This window comes from Acomys minous (genome assembly GCF_964271855.1).
Source record: "Acomys minous genome assembly, chromosome: 1".
Taxonomy (NCBI): domain Eukaryota; kingdom Metazoa; phylum Chordata; class Mammalia; order Rodentia; family Muridae; genus Acomys; species Acomys minous.
The window spans coordinates 56,031,449-56,058,013 of record NC_140483.1 but is presented as its reverse complement, the minus strand read 5'-3'; the positions used below and the strand labels follow the sequence as shown (position 1 = coordinate 56,058,013).

General features: G+C 48.5%; 1 protein-coding gene across 4 annotated transcripts in view; it reads right to left on the bottom strand.

Annotated features, from left to right (window-relative positions):
- The window catches only part of ATP2B4 (ATPase plasma membrane Ca2+ transporting 4), a 99,463-nt gene extending 73,937 nt beyond the window's left edge, over nucleotides 1-25,526 (bottom strand). The window contains exon 1 of one of the 4 annotated variants that reach the window (XM_084785359.1): nucleotides 25,116-25,526. The gene's annotated coding sequence lies outside the window, so the exon portion shown is untranslated. The remainder of the gene's footprint in view (nucleotides 1-25,115) is intronic. The other 3 variants (XM_084785358.1, XM_084785357.1, XM_084785356.1) reach the window with 3 other exon arrangements.
- Nucleotides 25,527-26,565: the final 1,039 nt, after the last annotated feature.

The window sequence follows — 26,565 nt, the reverse complement described above, 5'->3', positions numbered from 1 at the left end:
CATCTCCCCAGCTCCAGGCTTTAATTTTCTTTTTTCTTTTTTCTTTTTTAAACTGCAACGTTTACAGTCTCCATTTGTGTTTTCTTTCCCTTTACTAGTTTGGAAGATATGGTTTTCATCTAGAGACTTTAAAAAGCATTTACAAAGATTTTATATTAGTGTTGTGTGTGTGGGGGGTATGTATGTGGAGGTTGGGGGGCGGCTTCTGGGAAGTCAGTTCTATTCTTTTACCTTCCTGGGGACTGAACTATCTTAACTGTCAAGCTTGCTTGGCAAGTGTTTACCTGCTGAGCCATCTCTCCAGCTCTCACCTAAAAACCTTAACCTGTATCTGATATCATCTTCAATTTCTTTCTGAATTACACCAGGATCTCCCAACACTTACGCCGCAGTGACTCACGTTCCCACTTACATTGCCATAGCTATTGGGTCAATAATTACAACTTCATTCTTTATCCTGACAGATTAGACACAGTTATCTTTATTGTTTTTTCCATCAAGGTGTAGATTTAGTTCTGAGCTTATCAGCTCTTCTGGAATTTTAGGTCTTTTCCTTAGGTAAATTTTCTTCTTGAACTATGTCCTCTAGAAGTTTCTTCAGTGTCTGTATTTGAGGGGAGTCTTACGGTAGAAACCTCTGTTTTCATCTGTCTCCAAAGGGCTGTACTTTACCCACACTCACAAAAAGGTCTTTACTGATAATAGAATTCTATGTCCACAATTATTTTCTAATTTTTAAGAAAACAGCTGTCGGCTGGACATGGTGGCACATGCCCTTAATCCCAGCACTCCAGACAGGCAGATCTCTGTGAGTTAGAGGCTAACTTGGTCTACATAGTGAGTTCTAGGACAGCCAAGGCTATGTAGAGAGAGAGAGAGACCCTGTCTCAAAAAGCAAAACCACCAAAACAAACAAACAAAAACCATGTATATATAATACACACACACACACACACACACACACACACACACACACACGGTTGAATTTCATCAATTTTTGAGCATTGTGTCTTCAAACAGGATCTTTTCTAGGTGTTGGCAAATTATAACATATAGGCCAAGGTGAGAGGGCTGCCTGTTTTTGTAAACAAAGTTTTATTGACGCAAAGCCACAACTACCATTCAAATATTGCCCATGACTGTTTTCATACCATAACTGCACAACCGGTAGTTATGAAGATACCATATGGCCATAAGATCTAAAATGCTTGCCTTCTGGACCTTTTTACAAAAGGTCTATTTGGCTCTATTCTCTAACTAACTAACTAACTAACTAACTCTCTCTCTCTCTCTTTCTCTCTCTCTCTCTCTCTCTCTCTCTCTCTCTGTGTGTGTGTGTGTGTGTGTGTATATGTATGTATGTATGTATATATATATATATATATATTTTTTTTTTTTTTTTTTTTAAAGACAGGGTTTTTCTGTGTAGCCTGGGCTGTCCTGGGCTTGCTTTGTAGACCAGGCTGGCCTCAAACTCACAGAGATCCCCCTGCTTCTGCTTCCCAAATGCTGGGATTATAGGTGTGCGTCAACCTTCTCTACAGAGTGAGTTCCAAGACAGCCAGGGCTACACAGAGAAACCTTGTCTCCTGTTCTAACAACAATAATAAATATGAACACCCTTTATTCTATTTGGTTCTTATCTGCCTGGCCAGCTGGGTTGTCTGTCTCTTCGTCATTCTTTCAGTAACCTTGCTAACTCTGATAATCTGCCTTTTCTGGGAGTCTGGTCTGAATTATGTCTACGGCTCAAGCTCCTTGGCAATCAGGCAAATGCAGCGTAGACCAGAAGACACAGGAGTACTCAGGAAGACTGTAAAGTCAAGGGTTCGTTTGTGATCATTAGGTAAGGTACCTAACCTTAAGCCTCTTGAGAGTATGCATGTGAGGTGGGGGGAAGGGGGTTGGGGGAAGTGGGCTTGGAGGAAGGGGGTAAGAGGGTGAGGGTGTGTTCTAAATAAAAGAGGGGGAGGGAAGAGGGGGGGATTTTCCAGATGCATGGTCAAAGCCTCCAGTGGTGGCAAGGCCCTCAGACACCTAACTCCTAATGTCAACACGTTGCTTTGAACACAGGAGCCTTTTATCAGTGAATGAAACTCTCACTAGCGGGTGATGTGGTTGGGAGAAGGCACAGTCAAAGCGAGCAGAGAAGAAGTTCTCCATTACTGAGTTAGAGGCATTAAAGCAAAGGGGCCAGCAAATTGCGGAGGCCTGGTCTCCCCGCTTGGGTGGGGACTGGAGAGTCATTACATTTCACAATGGAAAGAGGCTCAGTTGTCCCCTCAGGCATGAGTGTGTATCTCCCCAGGGAGCCACAATAAAACAGCACAGGGCAGAACCCATAGCCCTTCCAGGCCAGGCTGCTGGGTTCTAATGAACCCCACCCAGGCAGCAGAGGTAGCTGTGGGCTCCAGAGGACGGGGCGCAGTGACTGGTGCAAGGGGACTTGTCCTATGAGGACCTCGCTGCTGCCCTTGCCCTGGGCGGGAACTCAGTGTCTGGACCTGCCGCTCCCTGCCCTCCGCCTGCAGGCGCCCAGCGCAGCTGGCTCCCAACACTGCAGAAGATGGTGAGCAGCTGGGGGAAATACAGGCCTAAGCCCTTGAGGCCTGGCTCAGCCCAGAAACCCAAAATAACGCGACTAGCTCCACCCTGGCAGCAGCGATTGCTCAAGAAGGAGACCTGTGACTCACAATAGCGCAGCCAACCTAGAGGCCCAGGCCCCACCCTCTCCACGCCCACCCCCTCTCTAGCCTTTCCCACCAAACTCAGGGAGGCCCCACCCCGCCCTTCACCTTACCTTACCAAACCTTAAACAGAAAACAGGTGATGGCCATGGCTTTAACAAGGTTTTTCTCTGGAGGGCCCCAGTGCAGGCCCCAAGACCCCTGGGAACACAGCTCCACTCGTTGAAAGACACGTATTCTTAATCAACGCTGGTAAATCAAGGGATGCCTGATGTGAAATGCATAGAGTTGGTTCTGGACTGTGAGCTTGGAAGACAGCACTGGGTGGAAGAGGCCCCAGAGTCTCCCTCTCAGCAGCAGAGATGGCCAGGCAAACTGGACAGCACCCCTTGAGTTAAGTGGTGAGCCTGTAATCGCAGAGTGGAGACTGACCTGCCTTTTCTATTATCGGCGGTCACCAGTTTCTGTGACCTCAAGTTTTACAGTCTGATTTTTTTTTTAATCTGCCTGCAAATCATGATATTTTTAACTTCCCAGAGGACATCAATTTAGATTGCATACTCCAGATTATCATAATAATTCTTTGTGGTTAGAAGCAGATGACAAATGGGGCTCAGAGGTTAAGTGCCTTACTCTAGCTAGTGGCCCAGCCACGAGGGAATTCAGTCCCCAGGTTCTCTGCTGTCCCCCCAGGGTTCCCTGGTTTCCCCCACTCTGAGTAGGCCATTTCACTGGTTGAGACTCTCTGTCTTATCTACAGCATAAAGGCGGCCCACTCTGCTCAATTTAATCTGTAGCGGCTGGAGAAATACCATCCAAGCCTCTGGGATTGGAATAAGGGAGCCCAGGACACTCACTGGCCGGGCTTCCTCACCCCAACCTTCAAAGGAACACCCTGCATGCCCGCGAGCATCCTAATGGTGGTGTGCAAGGCGCTTCGTTCGTGTCTTACGTGTTTCTGCGACAGCCCTGTAAGGTAGTCAGAATTATATCGTCTGAGACTTTAGAAAAAGACAGAAGGCAGAATTTAGAGCTAAGCGGCACGGCTCATCCTCTCTGGGCGCTGCTGCAGGAGGTACTGGGTGAATTCGTGTAGTAAGAACAACTCTTCTGTAGTTATGGAAACCCCAAACACTTCCTTCCGTTTTCTTCTCCATCTTCCAAAGATGCCCAGGAAGGAGGAAGGCGAAAGAGTGAAACCTCTCTACTGGCAGGGACAGATTACGGTCCAGATTTTACCCAGAGTCACACAGCTTGTGAATGAACCCAAGACGTCCAGCTTGTGGCCCTGAGCTGAACACGTGCTAGCATTCTTTGGGTGGCCTGCATCTGCCATGGAGGCCACGGGGACTCTGCATCACTCTTCTTGTTTTCTTTTCCCGAGACAGGGTTTCTCTGTGTAGGCCTGGCTGTCCCAGACCCACTTTGTAGACCAGGTTGGCCTTGAACTCACATCAATCTGCCCACCTCTGCCTCCCTGAGTGCTGGGATTAAAGGCATGCGCCACCGCGCCTGGCTTCTTCATCATTCTTGAATTTATGGAAACCAGTTGGTACAACCTCCAACAGGCTGGCGTCCAGACGGATTCAGCACCATCTGAACTGCTCTAAGGTGTCAGGTGGCCTCTCTGTCCCCACCATATACACTCTGAGTTTGTTTCTGGTCACACATTTGCTCATCACCCTTTTGGTGTAGACAGTCCCCTTGCTCGCCCTAACTCTTTTTGCTCTGTCCCTGCTCTATTCTTGGATGATATTTTAACGTTTCTTTTCTTTAAAAATATAGCTGCAGAGAGAATATACATAGTTTTGTCTTTACCCATGAACGCTGTAGCAGAACAAGGACAGGAAAACCTCACAGTTCTCACCAGCCAGGAGCCATGGTGAGGGCTCAGCCCCGCAGGAGGGGTCAGTCATGGGCATTAGTGAGTTTATAGGGGGCTTTATTTAGGATGCTCTTCTGCCAGCATGCCTGGCCTGGAGCTGAGCCACTTTGCATTTCTAACTCCCACTTCAAACACAAGTTGGTCTGCTCATCTCACACCTTCATGTGGGATCCAGACGTGCAGAGGAGGAAATTTCCCCAAGGGCTGTCTAAGACTCCCAAGCCTTCTTGCCTCTCTGACCTGTCATCACAGCTCAGACTCCACACCCTGCCGGGCTGGCTCCAGATCACAGCTCTCAAGGAACAGGCTGGGGGGCTCAGCCTCCTTATTTCCTTCTGTAGAATTATATTGATCTTCCCCTTCTATTTGCTCCTGTTGGAACATGTAACTGGTTCCTTATGATGTAGGACCAATACTCACTATATTTACCAAGTAGGGAAAAACTTAAGCCAATAGCTCAGTACGGAACATGTTCCAAAATTGTTTTTTAAATATATATGCTAACCTGGGTGCACAGTGCAGTCTCAGGTATGCAGGAGGCTGCTAATTCTACTCAAGGAGAACTATGTGAGCCCAGGAGTCAAAAGATGGCCTGGGCAATAGAGTAAGAGTGTCTCCTGTCTGTCTGTCTGTCTGCCTGCCTGCCTGCCTGCCTGCCTGCCTCTGCTGCTCTCTGCACATACATTTAAAAGAGTAAAGAAATATACAAATATAAATATAATATATATGTATTATATATGTAATAAAAGTATTAATAGCTATATATTTGAATTTATTATAAGTCTTTTTAGGTTTGTTTCCCTCTATCTAATTTTCCAAACCATCTAGAATAATTTTGAGTAGAAGCACAACAGAACTGAACTATGGAGTCCTTGAGACATTGATTTGAATTCCACAGCCGTCACTTGGTATTCAGAGGAACTTGGATAAAGTACGACTTTATCTGATTGCCTTGGTGTCTCTTTGAAAGGGAGGATGAGCATGACACCGTCCTTACAGAGGAGAAGTGGCCATGGCACTTAGCATCTGTCTTGGTGGGTGAGAGTAGCCTCCCAACAAAGGTTAGGTACATATATATTGCTATTATTCTTAGAGAGGAAGTAAACATCCTTAGAAATAAGATTTTGGCTTGATGCTCCCCTGGGATGTGAGGCTTTACTAAAGATAACACCATTTACATTAAAAGAAGCCAACAAAAGCCCTTTTCCTCTTCAAAAGGTGTCTCTGCCAGTGACCAGAGCAAGAACAATCACAAACCGTGGTTTAGATGTGTAAATGGTCATATGAAAGGAGAAAAATAGGAGAGGGAAAGGGTGTCAACGGAGCAACGACTGAGACAAACACAAGGCTCATGAAAGAAAACAGAGATGGCATTTTCTCTTACGGTGCAGGAGATGGAAAATGGGGCTGAATATTCACTCTGCCACTGAGCTGCTCTCCAGCTCAAGATGATTTTTTTTGAAGAAAAGAAAACAAAAAACAAACAAAAAACCAACAGCAAAAGCCCAAACCGAACCCACAAAACCAGCTAGATCAAACCACAGAATAACTGCTCAAACTTTCGAGCAATAAGCTTAAAAATAGGCAGAGGCAGGTGGATCGCTGTGAGTTCTAGGCCAGGCTGGTCTACAAAGTGAGTCCAGGACAGCCAAGGCTACACAGAGAAACCCCTGTCTTTAAAAAAAAAAACCAATTAATTAATTAATTAAAAATAACAGCAACTCTCCACAGCACCTGGAACCTCAGAACACTGGAGGCTGAGGCAGGAGGATGGAGAGTCCCGGTCCATCCCATCTTGGGTTATACAGAGACCAGGTCTCAAACAAAACAAGCAAAACCCCCAAGCCAAATCAAGGCCACAGGAGAAAACCAGAGCAGGAGCACATACAAAGCACCAGGTACCAGAGAAGAGGCCTCAGGCAGCGTAAGAGAGGGCGGCCTGCTGGGTTATCCCGGTGGGGTTAGAGAGATACTGCGATGCCTGGGGCCCCAGCAGGATGATGAAGGGGCAAAGGGGCGTAGTGAGAAGTAGCTGCAGCTCAAACTGAGTCTGAAGTTAGCCCCAAATTAGACAAGGGACTTTGGAGGTTTAGGGTATGGAAGGGGCCAGCCCGAAGGCTTCTGAAAAGCAGCTGTTGACAGAAACAGGTGGGAAGGAGGGGCGGGGCTGAGCTGGATTATCACCAGGACTTCACTTCTCCTGAGGAGCGCGCGCGCATACACACACACACACACACACACACACACACACACACACACACACACACACACACCATGGACCTCGGAGGGTGACCACCTAAGGGGAGCAGGGGACACGTGGTTTGGGAACTCTCAGACTCCTAGCGTGGGTCTGAAGAAGGTGAGACACTGAAAAGTGAAGTGTGCTCTAACAAGGCCTCTGCCAGCCACGGTGGGGCCACACCTAAAATCCCAGTGCGTGGGATTGGAGGCAGGAGTTCAAGCCAAGTGCGGCTTACACTGTGAGTCCCAGGTCAGGGTGGACAAGAGAATAAGACTCTGCTTCAAAACAAGCAAACAAGCAAGCAAATAAACTCCCCTAAGAGTTTTCATAATACTGGGGGAAGGACACCCAAAGTAACATCTCTTGGGGCATTGATCAGCCATGGTTTGTGTTTTCGCTTTCACATCCCAGTTACTAAGTCCACATGAAGACACCCCCAGGCACTGTCATCGGAAGCTGCTGAGGGAGCAAGAGCAGGTTCCCAGGCAGTCACCCTATTCCATGTCCCCTTGTGTCCACTCTTCAAGGAGTTATCCCCCTCACCCCCCTACCCCCCCCCCCACACCCCCGTTTTAAGTCTGCACGTCCAAGTGGCTGGCTGAGCCCAAGCAGAAAACAAAACAGAGAGAAGCCGGCAGAGCCTTCAGCAACAGGAGAGCAGACACAGCTGGGAGAAGCTTCATGGCCATCAGAACAGGACTAGAGATACTTAGCTCCTGCTGACCGTTGCCATGGGGAAAAAGGTAGGCTGGGTATCATCTGGGCTTCTGGTTTTGGTGGTGGTGGGAAAGCAAGGAATTTGTTTCTCTGTGAAATCTTCTTACTTTAAAATTTTGGTAACCAACTATAATTAACCTGCAGGGTTGCTCGGGTAGGAGGAAGCAGAAAATTTGAGAGATGAAATGTCCCTGAAGTATATTCAGCCCAAACTTTATTTTAGCCAAGGACACACAGAGAACTGGGATGTTTTGGTGAGTTCCAGAGGCCAGAAGCAACTCAGACCACTCGAAGCCTGCTCTCCCAGTGTCTGATCTCAAATCAGCACCCCCACCTAGAGCCAAGCTTCCTAGTTGATCTGTTGATCCACACGGGGCCATGCACTGGGATCTTGAAAAAAATCTGGCAACAGGAGGTGATTTCTGAGCATGTAATGGCTCAGAATGACTCCAAAGTCAGGTGAACTTTTAAGGGGGTTCTGGCCAGGCGCTTGCCTGTGCCCTATGGTGGGACTTCACTGCAGCCTTGGTTCTTACGACAGAGCACAGGCACTCTGCCCCCTGTGTGCTGTCCCACTGTGAAACGGCCAGGGATCATCGTCTGAAGTCTGAAGCACCTGGCTGGGCTCAGATCCCTAGCTACCGTATGACCATGTTTTTAGTATGCATACTAAGTGTCTCCCTCTTATACAAGCATAATGATTTAATTACAGAGGATAAAGATTTTTTTTTTTTTAACATTTCAGTATGTATCGAGTTAGTGTTTCATTTTAGCTAGGGCATGGTGGCCCTCACACCTTCACACCTTCAATCCCAGGAGAGGCAGAAGCAGAGGCAGAGGCAGGTAGATCTGATTTCTAGGCTGCCGTAGTCTACAGAGTGAGTGCCAGGACAGCCAGGTAGACCATCTCAGTACAGAGAGACTCTCTGTCTGAAAAACAAAACAAAATCAAACTGAATGTTTTCTTTTACTTTGCTTTGAGACAGGGTCTCTCTACGATGAAGCTCTGGCTGTTCTGATACTAGAACGGGCTGGCCTCAATCTCACAGGATTTTGATTTTTAAAATTTCTGTTTGACTTGCTGACGTGAGTTCCACTTATGAAGAAAACAAAACAAAACAAAACAAAACAAAACAAAACAAAGCAACACTGTGTGGGCCAATGAGATAGCTCAGCATGTAAGGGCACTTGCTGCCAAGCCTGATTGATAGCCTGAGTTTGATCACACATGGAGGGAAAAGAGAGAGACTGCCTCAAGTTGCCATGCTCATGTTGTGGCAAGAGCCTCTCCCAACCAACACCCCACCCTCTGCCATGTCTTCAGAACAGGTTCAAAACACACACATTATTAAGTGTTAAAAAAATAGTTAAGTCGAATTTTTCTTGTGCTCAAGAAGAATCTACAACAATTTCTGAAATGCCTGTAAATATGCTTCTGCCATTTTGTACTTTGCATTATTTATTTATTTATTTTTGGTTTTTCAAGACAAGGCTTCTCTTTGTAGCCTTGGCTGTCCTAGACTCACTTTGTAGACCAGGCTGGCCTCGAACTAACAGCGATCCGCCTGCCTCTGCCTCCCAAGTGCGCCACCACGCCCGGCTGTACTTGGTATTTATAAGAGCAGCAGTCTCAGAATTGACAATTATAAAATCAAAATATTAGTCAATTCTGAAAACCATTGAAGATGTTTTATGTTCTCTGGTGTCAAATCAGCAGCCAGTATTTAATTCTTTGTCTAAAAATAAACAGGCAAAAAATAAAAAAAAATTTTAAAAAAGCAGGCATGTCTGATTAGCATGCAAAATTGCTTTTGCTTTTCATATATGGTAAAATTATATGTATATCAACCAAAGAGTTGTTTTTAAAATAACTTTATTTATCATTTATTACCGGTAAATGTTTGATTTGTATACTTATTGTATATACTTATATATACTTGGTCTCCTGTGAAGATTTCTTGGTCAAAAGGGGTCATAATTAGAAAAAGTTTAAGCAGCATTACTCTAGACTACCCTATCTAGAGTAATTAATTGGCATGGGCGATGAGCTACTGAGCACGGATGCTGACTCTGGAAAGGAAATGGGTAAATTTACTATGGTCTTGACTTGATTTTAAAGAACAGCTTTATTTGTTCATCCATCCATCCATCCATCCATCCATCCATCCTCCACTGATCACACAGTGGCACACACTGAGGCAATGTCTGTGCTGCAGTTAATACTGGCTACACAGAGATGACTAAACCATCACTCCTCCTTTTAAGTAGTGCACAGGCTAGCTAGTGGGCTTGCTGGGAATGCTGTACCCCGGCAACTACACTGCAGTAGCACCTGAACTCTCAGCCAAGATTCCCACCCGCATCTGCGACTCACTCCCTCTGAAAGCATGTCCCAGCGCCAGATGCTACCCTCATGGACTGAGAGAGGACTGTAGACTCTCCTCCACCCAGAGCCCAGATCCCTGGACCAATCCACAGGAAGTAAGAGCAAGATGAACTCCATGCCAAGCCCCTTCCAGGGCAAGGAAAGCAAAAGTGGCTCATGCATTCATTGCCTTGACCCAGCAGCCGACGCATCCCAGCTGAAATCTCTGTGAGTGTACAGTAGAGAAAGCAAAGGAGAGTCCAGCCTGGACTCTCCCGCCTGCTTATCCAGTGGTCTGCTCCATTCCAGTTGCAGCTGGCAGTTGACCTGGGTGACCAAATAGTGATGGTTCCCTTGGGTCACCCAGCCTGACTCCCTCTGCAGACAAGAGTTTTCCCAGCATCGTCTCTCTCTCTTTTTTTTTTCCAGCAAGAGGAATTCAGGGCAAGAACAAACAACGAAATGGCTGAACTGCCTCACCTTCAGCTCTGCCTTATCTTGCCAGGATCCCCGCTGCTCAAGCATCAAGAAAAATCCTAGTTCTGGCCTCAAGAAGCGAAGCTATGACATGGAAATAGCAGAGCTCCTGGACTACTCCGAGAAGAGCTTTGCTGGAGAGCTGCAGGTCGGGGAACGGCTTAGTTAGTGGGAGAGAGTGGACGATGACAGATGCCTGGGTAGTTGGAGAAGGGAGGGATACAGGGATGCAACAGCGGTCCTCGACCTTACTCAGGGGCCGTGTATCAGATATTTCTGCATATCAGATATTTACATTATGATTTATAATAGTAGCAAAATTAGTTATAACACAGCAATGAAAATAATTTTATGGTTGGTGGCCACCACAGCACGAGGGACTGCATCAAAGGGTCGCAGCGTTAGGAAGGTTGAGGACCGCTGCAATAGAAGATGGAAAGCTAACATCTGTTGTGCACCTACTATGGGCCACTCATTGATTTGCACACAGTCACAGAACCGGCCAGACAAACGTGAACCCAGTTCCACCTGACTCCTTAAACCTGTGCTCTCATGCAGAAATCATTTGCTGGGATCAATACAGCCTGGGTGATCTGGGACACAGGAAACTGTCGTAGAGAAAATCATTAAAGGGGAATAAAGGATTTGGCCAATTCTGGGCTGAAAACCCAGTGGAAATTAGCATTCTTTCCCCCTCCACATAGGACCTCTCTAACCTATTCCTAGTTCCGGTAAATGGATTTTTCAGTGTTAGGGGAAATCTCCCTTCTCTCGTTTTCCACATACAGCTGGCATCCTAGATCAGAGGCATCAAACAGGAAACAGTGGTCTAAGGCACACTTACTCCCCATAGTAAAACATGGTTCCTAATGTTTCCCCATAAAACTTAGGCATTCCACAGGACTGCTCCCCCAATTTCAGGAGCCATCTCCAAGGTTTAGAAAATAAACCCATTTCTTCTGATCTTGAGGAATTCAGAGGTCAAAAGGTTCCCAAATGAAAGCTATACAGGATTTCCCACCACCTATATATATATATATATATATATTTTTTTTTTATTGTTGTGTGGTAGGTAGACAAAGCCTATGCATCTCTCCTGTCAGAGCTACACCGCAGCCCTGTTGCAGTCTTTTACTGAGTTCTTGCCACATGTTGGAAGACATCACTGAACAAAAATGGCTAAGATCTTTGTTCTAATGGAACATACACTCCGGGGGAGTCAGGGCTGAGGATGTGCCTCAGTGGCCTGTAGCACCTGCCTACTGTGGGCAAGACCCTGGGCTCAATCCCCAGTATCCGAGAGCCTAGGGAAAGAAAACAGAAACACTCCAAAAGAATCAAGACTCCAATGACATCATTCAACAGGCAGCCCTGGGTAGGAAGGGCACAGGGTGTATGTCAGACAGGCCTGGGCTGACGATCAGTCCCAACGTTAACCAGCCAGATGGCCTCTGGATAAGACAGGACTGGGTAGCCATGCCCGACAGGGCTCCACACCTTCCAGAAGGCCACAGATGATGGGAGGACATCAGAGCTCAGCTGGAACCAGCATCTTTTGGCATTTGGACCGAGAGCCTGAGCTAATTTATATAGAGATCTGGGTTGAGCCTGCTGCTTAAGCTTTGTGCAGGTGAACACGGGAGGGGGAGGAGGGAGCCTCTGCGAAAGGAATACTCCAAGGTCCAGGGAGAAGGCCCAGCTCCGCCAGGGCTACCCTGCCACACCCAAGTCCTGCAACATTTCCCCATAACCTTTCAATAAAAAGCCCCATCTATCCTCTTCCCCCCTGCTCTTTTGAGTGGGCTTCTGTTCCCACAACCAGATGCTGGAAGTCAAATCCTATACCTGTCTCAGAAGGTGGCTGTTGTGACATAATTTGAAAGCAGCTGGTGCTTAGTTGACATTCAATAGATGCTGTCACGTTCCTCCATGCTCTTGTCAACTACTCAGTCACTCAGACATAGAAAGAGGAAGCCCCTGAGTACGTCAGACTAAGGTCGCTTCTCAGCCAGTTCGTTTTTAGAAATATCTTCATTAAACTGTAAAGCGGAGACTCTGCCGTTGATCTCTTTGTAAGGTGGGAAGTGTTGCGTGAGATGTTCCAGGTTAGATACTGAACACACAATTAATAAGTTTGGATTATTGTGCTGTTATTTAAGATGCAACACATGTTGCATTAGCCTATGTCTAGGCAAGGGGAGAGGACACAATGACAGCAGCACAAGAAAGACGCTGGGGGCGGGGGGTAGGAGGGTGGGGGACGAGAGGAGCCTGCAAGACAGAGAGCTGGGCAGTGGAGAGAAGGGGGTGAAATGGAGAGGGAGGAGTGAGTACAGCAAGCCTCACAGACACCCAGCACTTTCCCATTTGCACAATGTTCTTCGCTATACCTAACTTGGCCATCGCAACGCCACACAAGGGAAGGCAGCGCATATGTTTTCTAGAGGCTCAGTAAACTTGTGTCCAGTGTGTGCCATCTGAGGCTGAGGCTGCCACCTCTGCAAGGCAGGGCGGAGGGGCTGAAGTGCGTAGGAAGGGCGAGAGAAGAAACAGAGGGTTTCCTGTACGTTTATTGTTTTATTCCTAGGTACCACTTGGATCCTGTCTGGGTATCCCGGGGATGTGGCATCTTTGCCTCCATCTAAGCAGGAGGCTCTGGTTGTACACTGGCATGTGAAATCAGGGGAGGCTGAGATGCCACCAGAGGACTGCATCCATCAGACTGGACAGACACCCAGTTTTAGCACAATCCCTTGCTCCAGTGCTGCTTCTTCGATCAGGGGGCAGAAGCAAGCGCTTTGCCCTAAAGGCATGGGCTGCCAGCAATGGTGTCTTCACATCCCTCCCAGCTCAGAGGTTCCTTACCTTCTAGAAGTCCCTTCTATAGAAACAAAGGTGAATTCCCTGGAACACTGTCACAGTCAGGGCTTTCTGCAGGTTCCTGGCTCAGAAAAAGCTTCTCTGAGCTTCACGTCAGCACTCGGGGTCCTCTCTGTCACCTGAATACCCTTTTCCCACTCCCCACGTAGTGGCTGGTATATGGTTTGCACTCACTTCCTGTTTGTTCAATGAATGAATAAGTGCAGAAGCAAATGAGCGACAGATTAGTTCCACCCACAAAACCAGCATACGCTGTCATGTTATAGTGACCCTGCTTGTTGGCTCTTAGATCCCCAAATCAGAGGTCACAGGCTAATCTGGCTTTATCAGCTGCCCTGGGAGAAGTAAAGATGCATAGCTTCCTCTCTGCTCTTGTTTCAGGGAGTCCGTGCCAAGGAAAAGGCAGGCCCTGGGACACGTAGGCAGATAAGGAAGGGCCCACTCATGCTCTGCCATGACTTCTGCTTCCCCTCAAAATGGTCCTGACTCTTCCAGCTCAAGGCCCCCACTATATTCGGAGCTGCGAAGGAGAGAGCCTGGCTCCATTAGCAGCTGTGCGGATGAGGGTGGTACTCCCAAGAGCACTGCTCTGCATTTTCCTTAGTGCTAATGACCCTGACTATCAATAGCACAGCAGCTTCATGGTTGCTAGCATCCTTCGTTCAAAGAGCTCCTAGCACATGACCTGGTGGTGCAGCACATCCTCCTCCAACGTACGGGAATAATTCTCTCTGTTATATGAGGAGCGATTCTGGGACCAGGAGGTCCAGTGTTGAACAGTGTCACACACTGATGATGATGATGATGTGGGGGCTGAGCAGACTTGGAAGGGAAAGAACTGGGTTTTGACCCTAGCTTTGCCTCAAATGAGTCAGGCGCCCTTGGGTAAGCCTCTGGGTTCCTTTTTCTCCTTTGACAAAGGAGACTGTTTCCTTAACTCCATCCGTGTCACAGGCTCTGGCTCAACAAACCAAGCTGCTTCCTAGCCCCAAGCCAGTTGACCCACCTCCCTGTACAAGGTCAGACAGCTTCTGGAACTGTGGATGCCAGCTGTGTCTGTCCTCACATCCCCGACAGATGTCCTCCGAGTGCTCCCCCACAAAGAAGGCTGTAGTACAGACAGCAAGGGTGGAAACATCAAAACCATCCTAATGGTCCCCAGCACCAGGGGAGCAGGTAGACAGCAGTGCTGTTGAGGCCAGATGTCATCCTGCCTGTGACAGCTGCTGGCTCAGACAAGGCTGGAGATGTGCCAGCAGGTGGGCGTAGACAGCCTCCCTCACCTGCTGAAACACCCACCTCTCCAGCTCTCAGTGTCTGTAGTTGGGATGCAGCCTCACAGACCTTCCTCTAGCTATGCCCTGCCTCCCTGCACCCTGCTCCTACCCTACCCGTCCTTTCTACTCCCTCAGAGCCTGTCTGGCAACAGCCTCCCCCAAGAATTATTTTCAGTTGAGAGAGGTCTGGCGACACAGGCCTGTGATCCCAGCTACTTTTTAGGCTTAGTCAGGAGGGTTGAAAGTTCAAAGCCAGCCTGGGCTACAGGACAACTTGGTTAAGGTACTGAGACCCCCCCCCCCCCATCTCAGAGGAAAAGACGGGCAGGGTAAATAGCATGCTTGCTGAGGCACTAGGTTCAATCTCTGGGCTACAGACTAAACTCAAGGACAATTTGGTCAACTTACTGAGACCCTGCCTCATACTAAAAGGTGGGCAGAGGATGTACAGCTCAGTGGTAGCATGCTTGCTGAGGCTCCAGCTTCATTTTCTAGTACAAAAAAAAGCTACTTAGGCACAGTGACACACATCTATAATCCTAGCACGTGAGATGCTGAGGCAGGAGGATAGCTGTGAGTTCTAGGCTAATCTGGGGCCTCTGTGAGTTTGTGCTCTTCTCTCTGCAAGGGAGAAGAGCAGTTTGTTTCTGTTTCCTTGAAGTTTCTTCCATCCTCAAGTAGTGTCAAGGCAGGTAGTAGGGACATAGGGACAGTCTTGGGATGACGGATGGCAATTTATTCTCTCCATAGGCAGCTGGTTTAGACATTTCCAAGAAGGTTAACGTAAGGATTTCAGTGGAAGTTTGGACAAAGACATGGCCAAAATGTGAACCACCCCCAGGGCCAAAATCTGTACTGAGAGAAGGCAAGCTGGCCGAGCAAGTGGCAGCTTACCCAATGTTTGCCAACCCCACCATCCCACAGCACTAACTATACAATCCTTGATTTCCAACAATCAACGCTAATTATTTAGGCCGAAGCATAGGAAACTACCTTTTGTAGATCAAAGTGCTTGCACATTGGTAACTTCCTATGGTTCAATTTAATGGGTCTCTTGGGATTTGTGGCCCCTACAAGGCAGTAAATCCCTAAAGACTTGGGCTTCTCTACCTTGAGTCAGCGTTAGAGGTAGACATAGGGCAGTCATCGCTCGGGGCGGTGGTTTGAGTGAGAACGGCCCTCATGGGCTCATAGATTTGAATGCTTCATCACCAGGTCTTGGAACTCTTGGATAGGATTAGAAGGATTAGGGGGCGTGGCCTTGTTAAGGAATTGTGTCACTGGGGGTGGGCTTGGGAGGTCTCTCTTGGCCTGAGGATCAGGATGTGGCTCTCAGTTACTGACCAGCACCGTGCATGTCACCACGCTCCCGTGCATGTCACCACGCTCCCGTGCATGTCACCACGCTCCCTGGCATGACGATAATGGACTAAGCCTCGGAAACTGTACTCACGGCCCCCAATCAAATGCTTTCTTTGATAAGAGTTGCCTTGGTCGGGGTGTCTCCTCACAGCAACAGAACAGTGGCTATGACACTAGGAAGTATTAATACTAAGTCCTCGCTAACTGAAGTTGTCAAAGTGGGGGAACCTAAAACCTGTCTTACTTCTGACTCTAAGGAGGGCAGTAAAAAGGCAGAGCCTACCTGCTTTCCTCTCTTCTGGTCATCTCAAGTAGACGTCAGGCGTGAGCTGCAGGCTGGAGCATCTGGATTCTGAGTGTCTATGCTTGGTTTCATGCACACTTGGTGCAGTGAGGGAGATGAAGGGCTCATAGAGATGGTTGCCACAGCCAAGGTCATAGATGCAGCATGCAATTACTAGGCCTCCGACTCCTAATTCTGTGCTCCTCTGGCAGGCCCAGTGGCTCCCTGCTCCTGTGAAGGACCGGGTTCAGTTCCCAACACCCGCATCAGATGGCTGACACTCCTAGCCAATTAAACACATCTCCCTAAAGACTTGGGCTTCTCTACCTTTAGTCAGCTTTAGAGGTAGGCATAGTGCAGTCCTATATGAAAAGAGCCCCGAGTCACATCAGGCCTAGCAAGGGGTTTCCAGGGAGAGAAAGATGAGCAACCCTTGAAACTGGATCTCTCTTCAGAGCCAGGACCAGGCTGGGGAGGTAGGGGGAGGGCATTGACAGTGCAGTCAAGTATACTGTCCCCAGCAAGGCAGCATCTGGAAGGCCTTGCTTAGCCCAGTCACCAAGGCTGTGAGCCGTAGGCCGCATGTGCTTAGGGGAGGTGGGGGAAGGAGCCTAGGAATCTATGGCCCTTTCTGCTACTCAGGTCTCTATCTTAGACTGTTAAATATACCAAGCCTGAAATGTTGAAGAAGGAGGAGGAGGAAGAGGAAGAGGAAGAGGAGGAGGAAGAAGAGGAGAAGGAGAAGATGATGATGAAGACAAAGAAGAAGAGGAGGAGGAGGAGGAGGAGGAGGAGGAGGAGGAAGAGGGAGGACAAAAACAAAAATGAAAAATCAAACCACTAACTTCCTATGGTTCAATCTAATGGGTGATCATGCCTCTTGCACACACCAAGTCATCTTGTCAGGACCCTTCCCCTTTTATGTTTTCATGGCTTCCTTCCTTCCTTCCTTCCTACCTTCCTTCCTTCCTTCCTTCCTAAGAGTCTTGGCTGCTATTCAGCATGTCTCCCCATTTAGATGTCTCTCTTTCATCTCTTTGACACTAGATCTGACTAACCAGTTTTGACCAGACCACAGACTGTGGTTGAAATTTCTATTGAAAGGCTTGGGGAAGCTTTCCTGTCTGGAGGGACGGGGGTCCTCACTACTGAGAATACCTGATTACTTATTAAGGTTACAAGTGTATGGTCTTGTCAAAGACAGATCCCCCCCCCCACCCCCAGGGGAAGAGCAATCTGTAAGTGATGTATTGTCCTGTGATCTGAATGCTGCTGTGCCCCCCACCAGAAGTTAAATCCTCAAAAGTGATGGCATGAGACAATCAGGAGGGCAGGAGCCTGGTGAATAGGGTTAGTGTCTTCCTAAGAGACACAAGGGAGCTTACTCATCTCTGCTCCCGCCCCAGCTCCTGAGGATAAGAAGAGAAAAGGGCCTAATCAGGAAACAGGCCTCATCTGACTCTGGGTTTGCTGGTGTCTGATCTTAGACTTCTGGCTTTCAGAAATGTGAAAAAAAGCAATGACTGTTAAGCCAGTCATTCTGCAATGCATGCTGGGACCAACCTTTTATCTCGGTACTCGTCCCTCCCTGCTTAATAATTTTTATCATCTATTAATGAGCCTAGCCTGAATCAGCTTATTGTTGGGGGAAATTCCGCAGGAAAGGGCAGGTTAGGAGCTATTGGCTAAGAGATAACAAGTTTCAGTTAATCTTTGTGATCTGTTGTCTAGCTAAACTTCTAAGAGAATAGACTTTGAATGCTCACACTATAACATTGAAAAGATAAGTGTGTGGTCCTGGACATGTTCGTCATCTTAATTTACTCATTCCATAGTATAGATCAAGATGTCATACTGTTTCCATATGTAATTATTTTTCAATTAAAAATCAAATTTAAGGGCAGGCATGGTGGCACATACTTTTAATCCCAGCACTCAGGAAGCAGAGGCAGGGGAATCTCTTGTGAGTTTGAGGTCTACATAGTGACCTTTAAACTAGCTAGGGCTACAAAGTGAGACCTTATCTCAAATAAATAAATAAATAAATAAATAAATAAATAAATAAATAAAATTTAAACAATTTTGAGTTGGAATCTCACTATATTGTCCAGACTGGCCACGAACTCACCACCTGTGGTGGTTTGAATAGGAACGGCCCCTGTAGACTCCTATGTTTGAATGCTTGTCACCAAAGAGTGGCACTATATGGAGGTGTGGCCTTGGTGGACAAAGTGTGTCCCCATGGGGGTGGGCTTTGAGGTCTCAGATGCTTAAGGCAGGTCCAGTATGGCTCTCTCTTCCTGCTTCCTTCTTCTCTTCCTCCCTTTCGCAGTTACCAGGCAGGCCTTCATCTTGTCATCCTCCTGCCTCAGCTTCCCAGACAGCCACCACCAGGCCATGCTAAGCTGAAAGGCAGAGCTCCTTCACTTTAGCATCTGGTTAGGTGGCATTTCTGCTAAGTTTCCCCTTCCTTTCTTTCCCGTCCCCTTCAGCTGTTTGGTAGGGCCCCTGGAGTCCTTTTTACTGTATAGGTTACTTCTCTCTCTCTCCTTTCTCAAGGTCTCATATTCTTGGGGAAGCCCCTGTAACTCAGGCTCCTGTGTTCTTTGACACGAGCGTGCTCCAGCTTCCTGGTACAGCATAGTTCACTGTCCTTGTCCAGTCTCAGACCTGATAACAGCCAAGCAATGTTGGCTTCTAATAGGGGAAATGGTACCTAGAAATAAAAAAAAAAAAAACCCAGGGGCTAACAAGATGGCTCAGCAGGTGAGGGCGCTTGCTGTACAAGACGGGCAAGTGGAATCCCATCCTTGGACTCCACAAAGTTGGTCTCTGACCACCTTCTCAAGCATGCACCCTACATACACACACACACACACACACACACACACACACACACACACACACACAATCACACAAAATGCACAAGTAAAATATCCAGGCACTGGATGCAGCTTTTGGTGGGCAGGTCAGTTAAAATAGATAAAGAAGCAAACACTCCTGGGCTTCCTCCCCTCTGCACCCGTGCTTCTCAGACCCTGCCTTGTAGACGGCTGAGTTCCAAGCACAGACACTCATCTCCTCTGCCTTGTGACAAACAGAATGGCTTCTATTCAGGACGAGGATGCCGTGAATGGCAGCGTATCTATGAAGGATAGCCCAAAGCTTCTCTCAGTTCTTAGAGTAGATATCCTACCAAGACTAGAGATCAGAGTGGTAAGCCTGAAGAATATCTGAATGGGCCAGATGTAGTGGCGCATGCCTGCACTTGGGAGGGAGGACCAGGCAGGATTGCTACAAGTTCTTAACCTTGCCCCCCCCCAAAAACCCAACCAAACAAAAACAAAACAAAAACAAACACAGAACTAAAAATTTTTACTTAATCTCTTTGTAATAAAATTGTTACTCTATAATCAGTGTTTCTGTTGTAGTCAGATTTAGGTTTTGGTTTTTTTTTTAACTACAATTTAATCATTGAACTATGTAAGCATTTTAATCAAAACTGAAAAAGCATAACCAAAGAAGTCTCATTCCCATCCTGTCACCTCATCTGGCTCCTATAGGAAACTATTTTATTATTTCCAATTTATTATTTGTGTGTGCATGCACATACGCACAAGCATGCACAGATGCACACACACACACACACACACACACACACACACACACACACACACACACACATACACCTTTCTGGTTTTGGAGAAGAGGTTTTCTTATGTACCCCAGGCTGGCCTCTAATTCATAGCACTTCTGCCTTAAGCGTGCAAGTGCTGGGATGACAGGTGTGTACCAGCGCGCCCAGTGTTAGCTGTGTCCTTAAGAATGGGTAGCAGGACAGGTTTCAAGCGTTTCTATTACGAATGCACCTTAACTCACATCTTCCTCTACCCATGGATATGCATTTTTGGGAATAAAGACTCGGGCTGCTGTGTAAATGTGTATGTATCCTGTAGGATACTGCAAGCACCCCCTCTAGGAACGCCCAACACTGATGCTGCAAACTAGCCAGAGCTCACTGTGAGCACCCTGGGCTGAAACACTTTGAACCCAGCCAGAGACCTGGACCTGTCTAGCAGTAAGCACCCGCCTCAGCCCCGGTGCCCATCCTAAGTGAAGGCAGGAAGATGGTGGCCTCACCAATGCCATTTCAGGTCATTTTCACCAACTGTTGGGGTCTGTGGATGAGACCTGGATAAGCCAGGAGAAAAGGGCTGAGGCTGACACTTCAGCCTGAGAGAAGGCAGAGTGAGAACAGTGCCAGGAGAGAGGGAGGGACCCAAATCCTCCGTTAGCATTCCCTTTTCTCTCTTGCCAGTTCTCTTCTGTCCCTGCTCCATACTGACCAACAGACACTTCTCTGACCAGAAGCCATTGGCTCTGACTCATCGTAGGGCCTTCCTGATTTCTCTCTTGTACCCAAGTTGCTGTGGGCTGAAGCGATTAAGGAGGGGGTGGAAGAGAGTCCTTGTCATTTCTGTCTGAACACGTGCAAAGGAAATAAGCCAGTGGAACAAGAGCGGCTCATCATAGGAAAAGAGGAGACAAAGAGATGCCGAGAGAGGAAACAGTACGAAACATTCCACACAGCTCTCTTGGACTCTAGCCCCGGGGCACACTCACTTGTATGACCTACAGAAAAGGGGGAATGATGGGAGTCATTATGGAAAACATCACACAGGTTCCTCGAGCCAGTAAAAATAGAGATGGAGTGCAGGCCAGTGGTTAAGCACTTGCTTGGAGTGCACGAGGCTCTAGGTTTGATTCCTAGCACCACACACACAGACTTAAAAACAGAACTGCCATATGACCCAGCAATCCCCCAGCTGGGTATATATGCAAAGGAAAGAAATCAAATATGAAGAAGAGACATCTGTCAGCTATGTTTATTGCAGCACTATTCAAAACGGCTCAAATTGGCATTTTCTTTTACCAACTTCTGGGAAAGAAAACGTGGCACAGGTATATACTCTGGTATCTGCCATGAAGAGAACGGAAACCCGCCATTCGCAGCCACACACAAAGGAACCGGAGGACACCGCGTTAAGCGAAACTAGCCAGGCACAGCAAGGCAAATGCGGACGACCTCGCGCGGAATCTGGAAAAGGTGATTTTTCAGAGTTGAGAGTGGAATGGTGGCTGCCAGGCTGGAGAGGAGGGATGAGGACAGGAAGATGGCCACCACCTAGCTGGAGTTAGGGGGGAGGAGTAAATTCTGCTGTTCTATCAGATGATATGACGGGAGAAAACGATAGCACGCTGCTCACTTCAGACTTGAGTTGTGGGGTGTGTTTGTTTGTTTTTTAGTTTTTCCAGACAGGGTTTCTCTGTGTATACGTGGCTGTCCTGGACTCCCTGTGTAGACCAGGCTGGCCTCCCAACTCACAGTGATCCACTTGCCTCTGCCTCCCAGGTGCTGGCATTAAAGGCCTGCGCCACCACACCCAGCTGAATCTTGCTTTTAAACACAAGGGAATGATAAATATTTGAGATTCGAATTGAACATTATATTGTACAGATGTAGATCAAAAAATGGCATCTATAAATATGTATGGTTCTGTGCCAGTTTAAAATAATGGCTATATCTTATATTTTCTGGAGAGAAAAAAGTGGAGGAATTATGTTAGCCCAGTTAGATTGCAACAAGAGGGTGCCTGCCCCATCCTGTCCTCTTCACTCCCCCCCCCACAGGGATGAGAGGCAGCAAAGCCCCTCCTACCAGCAGGCAAGGGGGCGGGGTGGGGGCGTGGTATGTCCGGGAGTCACACGCGGGGAAGGAACACAGATGGCCTGGCAGATATCCTTCCAGGGAAGGGTAGGCTCAGAGTAAGCCTTCTACCTGTAAAGTAGCATCAAATATGCTTCCTAGGATCCTAGGCACCCCAGAAAAATATGTATCCCTCACCTCCTTCCAAAGTTCCATGGATCTTCATGTGGGCGGTGAGGCCCAGAGCGCTGAATCAAGAGCAAAGGATCATGGGGACTGAGAGGAATCAGCTTAATGGTCTCAGGTGGTGGCGGTCTGAGCTGCTGATAGTTGGTAGCAGGGCAGCCTCAGTCCCTCTCCCTCTCCAGAGCTTATAGGGAGTGAGAGTGGGATGGAGGTGAGGCTCCCCACAGACCACATGGCTTCTCCCAGCACCTAGTCTTGGGAAGACTCTGACTAGTCTAGTTTGGCCCCCTCACTTAGTGCCCTCATTTTGATCCTCTTCTGACATCCAAGACCATAGCTGTATGGCAAATCTGACTCAGCCACTCCCTTCCACCGTTTCTGTGGTGAGCAGGGTTCCCAGAGCAAGGAGAACCCTATTCCTGCCCCTCCTCATGCAATCGACTATAGGGGGGAGTGAGGCTTGGGGGGGTGCTAATACTCCATCCTTTGAGACTAGCAAGATGGGTCTGTGGATAAGGTCTCCTGCCGTGACGTCTCTGAATACCTGAGTTTGGGTCCCATAGACCCACATGGTAAGAGAGAACACGGTGTCCTCTGGCCTCCAGATGTGCCTCCCCCTGGATGTTTTTTATTATTATTATTACTACTACTACTACTACTACTATTATTATTATTATTATTATTATTATTATTATTATTATTATTATTATTATGCTGCCCTTTTCTTCTTATAAGTGTTGACCTCCAGATGCCCTTCCAGGTGTTTGTTTAATTAAACTGCCCCTTTCTTCTCATAAGTGTTGACCCTCTATACATCCCAACACCGTGCTAGAAGCTGGGGATGTGACGGGTGAGGCCAGCTAAGCTCCTCTGACTTGACCTTGGATCCAGGGACACAGAGATGGAAAATAGAAGGGGAAGGGACTGAGGCACTGGCAGGGACTGGAAGGCAAGAAGCCTCTACTCCCTCCCTCTAAGCCCTTTCTCCTCTGAGTACTCAGACTAGGGCAGAGCCAGCCAGAAGGGTGGAGCCTGGCTGCTGCGAGGCTGACGATAGGGCGGGTCACAGAGGCAGCTGGAGGGGACAGGGCCCAGATTCTGCTGCAGTATTCCCAGCCCTGTGGGGCTCACGTCACAGCTGGGGGAGAGCCTGGGCACAGCTGGGCTGAAAAGTAGTCCGGTGTCCAACCCCTCCCGGGTCCCCTACCCCAGGCTGTCCAAGACCCAGGACTCAAGGCCACTAGAGCAGGCACCTTACACAAAAGCCATCCTTCCTTGTCTACCAGCATCTTCCCCCTAGGATTCCCTCCCCCCCCCCACTCCCCCTCCCTGCTTCCTATAGAATAAGGGCGCCAACTCAGAATACATGTTGGGTACAGTCTGAGCCATCCCCAAACATTCCTTTCCTGCCTACCATTAAACTCTGCTTTGAACCTCTGTCTCTGTCCCAGGGTCTCAGCGAGGCTTTTCTCATTGCCTCGGAAGGTAACTTAGCTAGTCTGCCCAAATCATCGGGCCCTCTTCTGAAATTCTTCTCTCCCCTAGGCACCATTCCACGCTGATACCAGCCTGGGGAAAAAAAAAAACCTGGTCTTCTTCCTTCTACATAAGAACCTAGAGCGGCGCGGGGGGGGGGGGGGGGCGGGCAGGGGGACTTTGGGAAAGGGTCTCCAGATAGGAAGAGCCAGGAATGGGGGAGCTCAAATGGGTGGGTGGGGGTGTCGAGCATGGAGCAGGTGGATCTGAAGACTCCCTGCCAGACACCCCAACTGGAGGAGGAGGTGGCCTGCAGAACGGGAATTTGTTTTCCCTCCCTCTCCACTTCTCTCCTCTCTTGGTATCAAGGCAACTGTCTGATTCCTCACCTGACATTGACACTGGGGATCCCGGGGTTGGGGGGGCTGTGAACCCTGCAGAAATGCCCAGAAAGGAGATGGCTCTGGACAGGGAATGCTCCCAGGATATGTCGGGTCCCTCCACCCATCCCCCTCCCCCCACCCAGCTGGAAAAGAAGCAAGCGGGCACTCTTCCTTAGGTGGACCAGAGCATAAGGCTCAACCCATCTCAGGGAAAGATGCCAGGTGGTCCAAGACAGGAGAGAGGAAAGTGGGGTGGGGGTGGGGGTGCTGGAGGGTGGCAATCCCATAATGTCTATCTCTTAATCGATCTGTTTTAAGGACCCTCTCAAGGTGCCAGAGGCCCAAGGCAGCCCGACAGCTTTGGGCTTTAAACCAAAAACTTTTCAAGTCCTTTCTCTTTCATTCCCTGTGGAAGCCGAGACGCGTGGGGCGGTGCCCTCGGAGACACTCTTACAGTTGGTTCTGGACGCTTACACTCAAACAACAGCAGAGCGAGGGAACTCCCAGCTTTTTCCACAGCTAATTATAGACGTCAAAGTCTGAGGATGTTTTGTAAGCCTCAGAGAGAAACTGCTGAGGTTTCTATGCAAAGCCAAAGAAATTTAATTTTGTGCGCTCCTGGTTCTCACCCTCCAACTTCTAGCCTATGCCGCCCCCCCCCCCCCCGTGTCCCCTCTCCTTGGCCCTAAGGCCTTGCTTCCCGCTGAAGATTTATTTGGTTCTATTTTTCCCATCTCTCTTTGGGGCTTTCGAGAAAGGGAACAGACGCGGAAAATATTTTTTTTCTGCAACAGTTTTCCATTCTACGACTGGTTCCCAAGCCGAGGGGGAGGGCAGGAGCGGAAGGGGGTCGGCTGGAATAAATACTTGTTCCAGGAGCTTAATTTGGGTGCGAAAAAGGCAGCCCCTCCATTCCTCTACCCATCCCATGATCCAGAGGAAAACGCAAAGAAATCACTTGTTTGATTATGTGATTCTTCAGAACACAGGGAAGAAATTCAGTGTCAGAAAGATCGTTCGCATTTTCTCCCCGCTCCCCGCCCTCCTCTCTCTCTCTCTCATTCCGTCACCCCACCCCTCCCAGAATTTGCTAGCATGAGGAAATTCGGGTACTTTGAGAAACCATTGAGAGGAAAGAAAGAAACAAAGTTTGTAAATCCCGAGTCAATTCATTCTCTGCAAGCCTACCTCTCTTTCTAGCAAAGATCCAGGTGTCTCCGAGCGGGACTCTCCCTCCGCGTTTCCATGGACCGAACAGGGTGGGGTGACCACCCACTGCTCTCCCCAGTGTGGCAAACCACCTAGTGATGCTGGCTTTGCGCACTGGCCTTTTAGCTACAGCGCGGGGAGGAGTGGGCTGGGTCTTCTTCCTCAGCCCTTCCACGCAAAAGACCTTCCTGGAAGAAAATGGGTGCAGGGAGCTGGGCGGGTGTCTGACCTCCCGTGTCTTCGGAGGGATGGTCCCCCAGGAAGTTCGTGCCCCTACCCCACCCCCAACCTAAGACCGGCTCAACAGCAAGAGCTGTCTTAAGAAAATGCTTGTCATGGCAACAGCTCCAGCCAACTCCGGCCAGACTAGGGCTCCCCAGCTCTCCCTAGGCAGAGCGGGAGGAGAAAGGGGCGGAGCGAGAGCCTGCGGGGGTGGGGCTTGGCGGGAGGCCAGAGCATTGCTCAGCTCTTAAGGTGGTCCGAGTGCAAGGCGCGGCGGGATGATGCTACTTGGTCGGTCTTAAGGCGGAATGAGGAAGGCTAGGGGGAATCCTCTGACTTCTTGGCTTCCTCCCGGGCTGGTACTTGTTTACAGGAGAGCAGAGCAGGGGTGTGTGTGGGTGGAGGTGGGACTGGATGTGGGCAGCGGTCTTCAACCGTTGCTGTGTGGAGGGGAAATAAAGGAAGTATCTGCAAGCCTTTAGGTTTCCTGCAGCTGCCCCAGGCCTCTCAGTCTCATACTGATTTAGACCCAGGACCCAGGAACCTCAGGAGGCTGTGGGCATTTGTCCTACTGACCCCATCTGAACTGGGAGTTCACTGGAAAAGACGAAGTAATTGCTCATGGTGCTCACACATACGTGCCTCATCAGCCTTCACACATAGGTCACAAGTCACAACTCGCTCTCTTTTGCCTGTGTACCCAACCAAAGGGATGTCCACAGGGCAGAGAACGGCTGCTTGTCTGTGTGTGGGTTGCACACCCAAACCTTTGCGTCTACAATATCATTTCTAGCCCTCGTGGCGGTCTCGAAAGGTACCCATTACCGTCCTCATTTCATGGTTGAGGAAATTAACGATTGAGTGACTTGCCCAAGGTTACAGATCTGGTTAATCACAACCGGGATTCAAGGGCAAGTCAGACCCATTTCAGTGCCTATGCGCTTTTCTACCCCTGTATCATACTATGTCACACATTTCCATTTTAGATTGTGTACGCTGAGACACCCATACACACTTAGACACAGCCTATAAACTGTTAATCACACCTCCGTGCCACACACCCACCAGCATTGTGCAACAGTGCCACCCATAGCTTTTGCATGGAACCTTATGGCTTTCAAGTACAAGCATGCACCATCAGCTGCCTCACACAACATGTCTTCATTGACTGATACGTTCCCACACCCACTTCAGCAGGCATACTCGC